We start from the raw sequence: 8878 nt of genomic DNA, 5'->3' as shown, positions 1-8878 counted from the left end.
AGCAGAGAAATGTTACTCCCTTGCCTGGGCTCCCCGGGCTCCCCGAAGTGTCTGCACGCCCAGAAAACAGCCAGGGCAGGGCAACACCGTCCTGCTCGGGCTGGCGATTACATGGAGCCTGCTATGAAAACCCCCTCTCAAAATAGCAATTTCTAATCTCCCCCAAGGCCATTAATCAGGTTTCTAATCCAGCAAAGCTGTCTGTACTGTAACATGCTGCGATTCCCAGGCCTTTATTAGAAACCCCTCTCGGTTACAGCCTTTACTGGGTCAGGGGACTGATGGCAATGCTTGCCTGGGCAGAAATAGCTGCAAGTGTTTGGTGAGACAGATCTGACCAGTGGGTGATGCCACGACTGGGCTGCGCCTTACCTGTGTTACCGAAGGCTCGTCTGCGTAGAAATACAATGCAACGGCGGCTCCTAATTTGATATTTTCTGAGGACTGAAAGCAACCTCTGCTTTTCTGGAGACAAACACAATGGCTGGTGCTGTCTGATGGCTTTCAAATTAGACAGAAATGGCCTGAACATGTGCAGCAGTCAAAGCCTTCTGAGCAGCTTCACAGGAGCAGAGGTTTTGCCCCGGTACCTTGGCTAAATTCCAGCTGGGGTAATTGCATCTGCCTCTCGCCCACCTTTCCCTGGGTGGTTCTGACTGTCTCGGAGGACCTGATGTGTTGCAGAGGTAGGGTGACATGACTGATGTGGGTAGCTTGCATCAAGTATGTGATTTTTGCAGTATTAATGGGGATCCCTCTGGCAAAAGGTGCTATATAAATGTAAACTCATCTCTCACAAGGCGAGTCAGCATCCTCATGCATGGCTGTACACAAGCAGGCGGTATTAGTCAGGCAATGGGCTGTTAAATCGCCTCCTGCTACAGGAGCTTTAAGAGGCTCCCTGCATCCCAGCATGATATTTAGACTTTGAGGCTCTGGTTGAAGAGCTAGAGGCTCTGAAAGGGGCTCAGCTGGAGGGTGCTGCAGTGACGGGGGCTGTCCCAGTGCTCAGCAGTGTCTTGGCTGCTCGTGGAGGGGATGCTGCGGCTGAGCCCCATCTGGGGCTTTGCCTCGGTGGTTCCTGGCCCGTATGGCTGTGCCGTGCAGCCCGGTGTCCCTGCCCAGCTGGGAGAGGGTGCAGGGGGATGGAGAGGCGGTGGGGAGCTCAGGCTGGTGGGCAGCTCTTTCCGTGCCCCAGGGCTTGTCATCCCACTTGCACTTCACGCTCTGCAAAGCCATTTTAAGCAGACCCACCACCAGTCCCGGGTTTGCAGGAACCGATAGGAAGGTTTAAAGGCACCATGAACTGAGACCATGGTGGTGAGCAGCAGCGTGCTGCACCGACGCACCTCCCAAACCCAGGAGGGGGAAAAAAGTTTAATAAAACTTGGGAGATTAATTGAGATGTGCAAGAGCCCCAGATAACCGAGCAGTGCTAACATCGTTGGGCTGTGCACAACCGTGTGCCTCTCCAGGAAAAGCCCCTGCCACCTCCCAGCCTCCTCTTCCCTCGCCGTCCCCGAGTGCAGCTGTGCACGCTGCAGCAGCCCGCCTGCAGCACACATTCATGGGGAAGACGATAAATACGGCATGTTTTGCTTCTTTATTTAGCATGTTCCTCCCGAGAGGCTCCAAGGTCTTGAACTTGGGGTTTTACTGAGCTTGCTGTTTATCTGCCCAGGCCTATGTGCGCATGTGCATGCACGGGGGCCCGCTTTGCTGGCAGCGGTTTCCTCCCCGGCTGGGCAAGCGCCCGGGGGCCGAGGGGTCCGGAGCAGCCCCATCCTGCAGCTGATGGCCTGTCAGCAAAGACTGCAGCAGCCCCTGTGCCCGTCAACCCTCAGCCAGCACCCGACTGTGCCCACATCGTGACCAGATCAGCTGGCCTCCCCTGGGGTTTTGCTTTTGCATTGCACTGTTGACATTTGTCCATACATTTTAGCCTCATTTTACTGTTCCTTTTTCCCCCCTATCCCTCTCCCTTTATTAAAATCCTTTAGCCAATGCTTGGGAAGTTTCCCATGCCCCATGAAGCCCAGAGCCCCTGTTGCTTCCCCATACTCTCCCCTTCGCATCTGGCTGGCTCTGTGCCCCATCTCCCAACCTGTGCCCTGTCCTGTCCCAAAGCCTGTCCAGCTCCGGACTGCACACAGGAGCGGTGGAAGGGGGGAAAAAAAATGTTATCGAAAGGTTAATGTGGGGCCCTGAGCAAGGCAGGCATCATGCTCTTGCCTCACACCATGGGTCCTGCTGGCTGGAGCCCTCTGTAGTGTAGCCAAAATGAGAACCCCCACCTCGCTCAGCCGCCCACCCCTGTCCTGAGAAGACCCCACGGGGGAGCGGGGCCAGCGTGTCCCCGGTGCTGGATGCTGCTGGCACGGGGCAGTGACTCATTTTGCTGCTCGGGGCTCTGGGTGTGGATCTCTTACTTGTTTTGCCTTGGCAGTTGCAGCTTCGCCTGATCAAGGGCTTTTGCTCCCTGCACAGCACGGGGTGGCTGGCACGCGTGGTCCTTCTCTGCTGCGCAGCATCTGATCGCATCAGGCCACAGACTCGCAGCAAAACTACCTGCCCCGTCCCTTGGTTTCCTAGAAATCCATCGGCTGGCTTGGCAAGCAGAAACCCAGTCCACAGGGCTCGTTAAATCAACACAGCAGGGACCATTACACAGAGGTTTGCATGATGAAGTGTTTGCAGCTGTGCCAGAGGGTGGGGGGTGTTTTTTAATCTTTGCTTTTTCCATTTAAGCTATAGAGGCAAAGCAGCCTTTTGAAAGGGCACAGAGGGACACAGCCTGTGTGCACAAGTGGGCAAATAGGGTGTTTGAGCTGTGCCCGGCTGCTGGAGCCCATGAGGCCGCCCTGCCTGCGTCCGGCAGCATCCGGGCACAGTTCCTCCGCTGCCAGCCTTGGCGTGGGGCAGGCTGCCGGGCAGCCCAGGGCAGCAGGCGAAGATGTTGGGAGATCCTGCTGGAAACCAGCCCCAGCCCAGGGAAGCAAGCTGCCAGGTGCTGCGCTGCGGCTGTTAGGTGCTCAGGCTAGTGGCCTTGGAAGAAAAATTATTTCAGTGCAATGAACATAACCTGAGATGAGGCTGCAGCAATGGGACATGGGCAGCGTGCCCAGCCGTCCTTCTGGGGGGGTGGGAGCACCCAGAGCCTTTCTCCAGCCCCGACTGCATCGCTGACCATGCAACAACCCCTCCCCTTGCCATCGCTTTCCTTTGCATCTCTTGGCTTTTCTTTTCACTGTGCCTTTTTTTCCCTCTCTTCTCTCTTTTTTTCTTCAAAAAAGGGAAGCCTTTTTTGCTTTTTTCTTTTTCCCTTTTTTTGCCTTTCCTCTCCACACCTTGCCTCTTTCTGCTGTGCCACAATCAGACAAAGCCTGACAGCCAGGAGCAGTTACTGGCTTTGTGAACCACTGGTGTCCAGCAATACCATGGCCTGACTTTGCTGGCTGGGACATGACCCTTTCCCCAGGGCAAGGAGCAGCTCTGGTGCCTGCAGCTGCCTGGGAGGGAGCCTGGCTGGTTCAAGGTGCAACATCCGAGCCCTCTGACCGTACGAGCTGTTGTTCTTGTGCCTGTTAGCGAGCATTAACACACTGCAGTTTTGCCACTCAAAAATCCCAAGACTTGTAATAAGAGCTGGGGCTTCACCCAACGCTGTCGGTGTGAAGTGCTTCATGGAAACTTCTCTGGTTTCTGTGGATGTCGGCTCTGAAAAACAAGCTTATATCTCCTTTGAGCCAGGCAGTGGGTCCCTAATTTGAGTTATGGACAAGAGGCAAGGGCAGCAGCTGGGCTGTGCGAGCATCTCCAGCTTTCACACCGAGAGTCGGGGAAATCTGACCCCGGGCTGGCCCAGCCAGGCTCCCCAGACACCGGCAGCCAGCAGCAATGTCGTCAGAGCTGGTGGTTACCCTTCTTCCCCATTTTTCACATTTTTCCCCTCTTTTTCCCATTTTTACGTGAAGTTGAGCTGCACGAGTGTTTGATCCCCTGAGGTGCTGGACAGAGAAGCAGAAGTGGTTGCTGTCCTCCGGGGAAGTCTCCCTGCAGTCAGCACAGCCGGGCTCCAACGCTGCCTAAAACCTGGCTGAAAATGTCTGTGCCTGGCCTGCTGCAGCCCTGTTGGGGCCCAGGGTGCTGAGCAGGGACCTGCCTGTATGTGGGCAGGTTACGGGATGGATGCTGAAGCCACTTGATGGGCAGGGACATGGACCTGAGGAACGTCCCCTCTGCTGCCCATTGCTCAGCACCCTGCCACCGCCCCGGACAGCGTCTCCTTGGTGCGAGCTGTGAGTGGCATCTGGTTTGGCTTCGCTGTTGCTCCCTGCGGCCTCGTTGCACTACAGGCTTGATTTTAATGGAAGATGAAAGCGCGGCAGGGTCACGGAGGTGGCGGAGCCAGCCCCGTGCTGAATGAAGCTCAGGCTGGTGCTGATTCCTCGACAGAGCGTGCGGCCCTGCCACTGCCAGCAAGGGAAGGCGCTTGCAAGCCCTCACCCTTGGAAAAACACACACACGCTAAAAAAAAAAAAACACACCAGGCCAAGCTCTAGCAACGTGTAACTTCTTTTGTTATAGATTAACTGCTGCAATACACGCCGGGCACTTTGCTGAACTGGCCGTTTAACCTACTTTTCCGATGCTTGTTTTTTTTAAGACAGGCGCACTACAAATTGCCATCTGTGCTTTTACAGGGAGGTCACAGACTGCAAAGATGTTTGTCTTGCCTCTGCGGATCTCCAGGCAGGCGGCCAGCAGCAGGAGGGTCCGCCTCAAAGCACCCCAGCCCGGGGGCTGGGGGACACGGCCATGGCCAGGAGCCAAGACCCTTCATTGCAGTGCTAAGCAGAAATGCCACATATCGACCGATTCATTCTTCCCCGAGCATCTGCCGTCTCCTCGCAGGGGCTGCCGGGGCCTCTCTGCCCCCGCCGGGAGGGCCCTTTGCTGGGTGGTTTCCTTTCTGGAAAGGTTTCAGGTGCTGCCCGGAGCACGAGAGGGTTTTGCTGACCCCACAGCCTGTAATCTTACTCCTGGGCGTGAGACACCTCCCGAAGCCGCTCTTGGCCCCGTTCCCCACTCCTCCGTCCCCAGGACAGGCTGTAATCGTCTCTTGGCAGGACAGCCCTGACCTGGGCGCTCCGGCTCCCAGCAGATTTCCCCAGCCTCGCCAAGTGTTTGTAAAAAAACCCAATGATTTATTCTCGACAGCTCAGCTGGGTGGAGAGAAAAAACATGTTGCTCTTTACGTCTATCCTTAATTTTGGTTTTTTTTTTTTTCTTATAGCAGAAGCTGCCAATACTAATACAGCAGGAACAGCTCCCGGCCCCATAACCGGCAGTTTTCTACCCTTTTCTGTAGCAAGTGCCAGCCTGGTTTCTTGCCAGCCCAATGTCTGCTGACAAAGTGTCCAGCAGCGACGCAGCTGGGGATAAGCGATGGTGTGAGCGAGCCGTGCTCCCTCAGCCCCAGATGGTGATGGGGCCGGCGGGTGACACCCAGCCCTTTGCTGCCATTTGCGGTCACTGGGAGGTGACAGCTGACCCCCCCCCAAATAGCTGGTTATGGAAATGCAGCCGGATGAAATGCAAAAAACAACACAGACAGATAAGGCTTATAGGCCAGTGCTTCAGGATGGGAATTTTTCGGGAATACATTTATTCTGGAAATAAGAAGATGGTTCCCAGCCTTTCTGGTCCCACGAGATGAAGGTGTTGGGGGGGGCACCTACTGTGCCCCTGCAAGACCGGACCTGGGGAAAGCCCCGCCGCGATGGGCAGAGGAGGAGCTGGGAATGTTTGACTCAGCCCTGGAAAGGTGGGGCTGGTTTGTGTTAACTGGTTTCCTTGTTTCCACTGGGTGCAGGGCTGGCAAGGGAGCAGACCTCTGCCCCGATGGTCTCCACCCCGCAACCGATGCTGCCCAGCATCCCCGCAGACCCGGCGTGGATAAGCACCCTGTTTGCCTTGGGGGGGGAATACATCAGTGTCTTAAAATGTGACCCTGCAGGTTATTCACTATGTAAATATATGCTCTTAAATAATCAAAGCTGTAAAAGTTAGTTAACGTCTTCCTTGTGTCTCTGCCTGCCTCCCTGCAGAGCTTCGCAAGGTCTGTGGCCATAAGCACAGCCAAAAATGAGCATATTCAGATGAGGCCCTGGGAATGATGGGGACAGCCCAGGACCGGTGGAGATGCGGCAGGATGGAGAAAGCAGGATCCACCTCCCTGGGTGAGGCTGGCATTGCCCAAACTGGGGCAGGGAAGGGCTGGCAACCAGCCATGCTCCCGCTAGCTGGGATGCCTGCAGGACCCAGACACAATGCCTCTGTCTCTGGGCAAGGAAAAGCCGCATCCCTTTGACCACTGAAGCTCGGGAGTCCCATTCGCTGCCAGCCCCTCTCCCCAGCAGCCCCCGCTCCCCTTGCCCTCCCGGGAGTGGCCGCAGGGCTTGACCCCCATCTCTGTGCCACCCAGGGTGCCCAGCGGTGGGAGCAGCCGTGGGAGAGGCGAGCGGGCTGACCCCAGCCTCCCGGTGCTGGGACGGCCGAGCCTTCCTCCCCGCGCAAGCCCTGGGCTTCCCCCCTCCCTGCCGCCTTCCCGTCACGGCGCTGGCCCACAGACCCAGCTGCAAACCTGGGCTCTGCAACAGCTAAATACTGGGAAACTGGGTGGCCGCCAAGGACTTTGATCCCCAGCCATAAAAACCTCCTCCACAAGCTGACTTCTCTTGCAAAATAACCTCCTGGGGGGCTGAGCTGATGCGTGCTGCCCCCGCTGCCTTCGTGGCCCCAGAAAAGGGGGTTTGGCTGGTAAGCAGTGGCATCGCCCGCAGCCTCATCCCACAGAGGTGCTGTGCTGGTGCCAGGCAGATGCATGTTGCACCAAATACCTTGGACTGCTCCCAAGCCCTGCTGCGCTCCTCCCCGGTACTTCTGCACATACCAGCCGTGGCAAGGCCAGCTAAAAACCTTCCCCGTTGGGAAACGCCAAGCAGAGGGCATGTGCCCGGCGCAGCACCGAGCCCCTTCGTCCGGAGATGCCTGGCGGGACAGGGCAGGCTGTGCCGCCCGCCCCGGTGCTGGGGCCGGGTGCGGCACTGCGCAGCGGGTGGCCCGCGCTGCTGCACGGACAGCTGCATTATCAGAAGTGGATGTTAGTGTCTGCCTTAAAAACCTCAAAAAAGGGTTGTTTTTTTTTAAATGGGTTTGGGGTTTTTGGTTTTGTGTGTTTAGGGTTTTTTTTTTTTCTTTTTTATTTTGTTTTTCTTTCCAGGGGGTGCTCAGCAGCCGCAGCCTGCCCCGGCTTGGGGTGGGCAATACGGAGCTGTTGGGTGTGAGCCCTGCACTGTGCTGGACGTGCAACATCAGCCTGGCCAGGTGTGAAAGGGCCACAGGTGCCCTCTGCTAAAAGCTCAATGAGCCACTGATGAACCATTTATTTTTCCCATTTTTGTTATCTTATATATATTATATAGTTGGAGTTATTATAACTCCAACACCATCCAGCATGCTGGCGGAGCTGGGCCTTTAATGTTATTTACAGGCAAAGATGGGAAACAAAGGGATTTTTTGCAAATGTCAGATTGCAGCTTGATCAAATCACAGCAAAATGGGGTCTGCACAAACGTGGATGTGTAAAAAGACAGCAGCAGAGCATCTGGGGCTTCTCATATCAAGAAGCCTCCCACTGAGGCAAAAACAAACCCTATCCCACAGTCCAAACCGCTGCCAGATCCTGAGAGAAGGTGATGGTCCCCCCCGAGCCGCTGCTGCAAACATCGCAGGTTTCCAGGCGGACACAGACAGTGCAGGACCAAGGCTCCTGCGGTCACGGCCAGCCCTGCCGTGAGCTGCTTTTATTTCTTCATTCCGTGGTTAAACCCAGATTTTCCCCATTCTTGCTTGTCACTTTTATTAGCACTTCTGCTCCTTTATTTATAACTGCAGCCTCGTCTCTCACACCCACGAACACACGTGTCAGCGAGACGCCTCTGCACCAGGGGCTGATCATTCTGGGGATGTGCCTCAATCTGCCACCGTGTCCCCCATCGTCCCCCCGGGGTCGAGAAGTTTAGGGCGTCAGTGCCACAAGCCTTAAACATCACTCCAGTGTCACCTAGCTGTGGCTCCCCAAGCACGGCAATAACTGGGAGTGTTTTTCCACTCTGCCAAGTAACCTGAGTGACTTCCAGCGCTCCCCTCCCGGCTCCCCGCAGTCGGGCTCCAGCGTACGCACTCCCGGTCACACCTGGACTTTATGATTTTTGCAGCCTGAAGCCTCTCCCCTCCAGGGCGAGCGCTTTGCCCGCAGCACCCAGCTGGGTCCCCCTGTGTTTCAGGAGCGTCAGGCCACTGCGGCTCCGGCTGCTGGCTGGGACCGAGCAAAACTCGGTGCATTGGTGCTGGGGCTGCCACTGCCAGCCCCTGTGCTGCAGCATCAGCTCGGTAGCGTGGGAGTTTCCTTTTTTTATTAGCAAGCGTGCTGAACTTTCCTGTACCCTCACGACGTTCCCATGGATTGGGGTAAAATCAGGGCTTGGCTCCATGTTGGCCCCTGTGCAGCACCTGGGAGAGAGACGGGCCCGGTTCTGGTCCCAGCGGAGGGGATGGAGGCAGCATCGCCGGCCTGCCTTCGCCCTCCCGCCGCGCCGCCAGGGCCACGGCACCCACCAGCTCCGTGGAGCTGAGCACGGACATGGCACCCCACCCTTTCTCTGGAGAAAGAAATTTTTTTTAACCAAAGAAAAAGAAAAATCCCAACCCCAAACATGTTTTTAAGGAGAAACAAAGATTAGAAATACTGTAAGCAGTGGAGTCAAAGCACCAAAAATAACATCCGAAGTTTCCTCCGTGCGCTCTCCCTGCA

The sequence above is a fragment of the Nipponia nippon genome, unplaced genomic scaffold, assembly GCF_047370975.1.
Source record: "Nipponia nippon isolate SJK-2023a ecotype South Korea unplaced genomic scaffold, ASM4737097v1 scaffold_18, whole genome shotgun sequence".
Taxonomy (NCBI): domain Eukaryota; kingdom Metazoa; phylum Chordata; class Aves; order Pelecaniformes; family Threskiornithidae; genus Nipponia; species Nipponia nippon.
The sequence above is the reverse complement of the archived record's forward strand: the minus strand, read 5'-3'. Positions refer to the sequence as shown.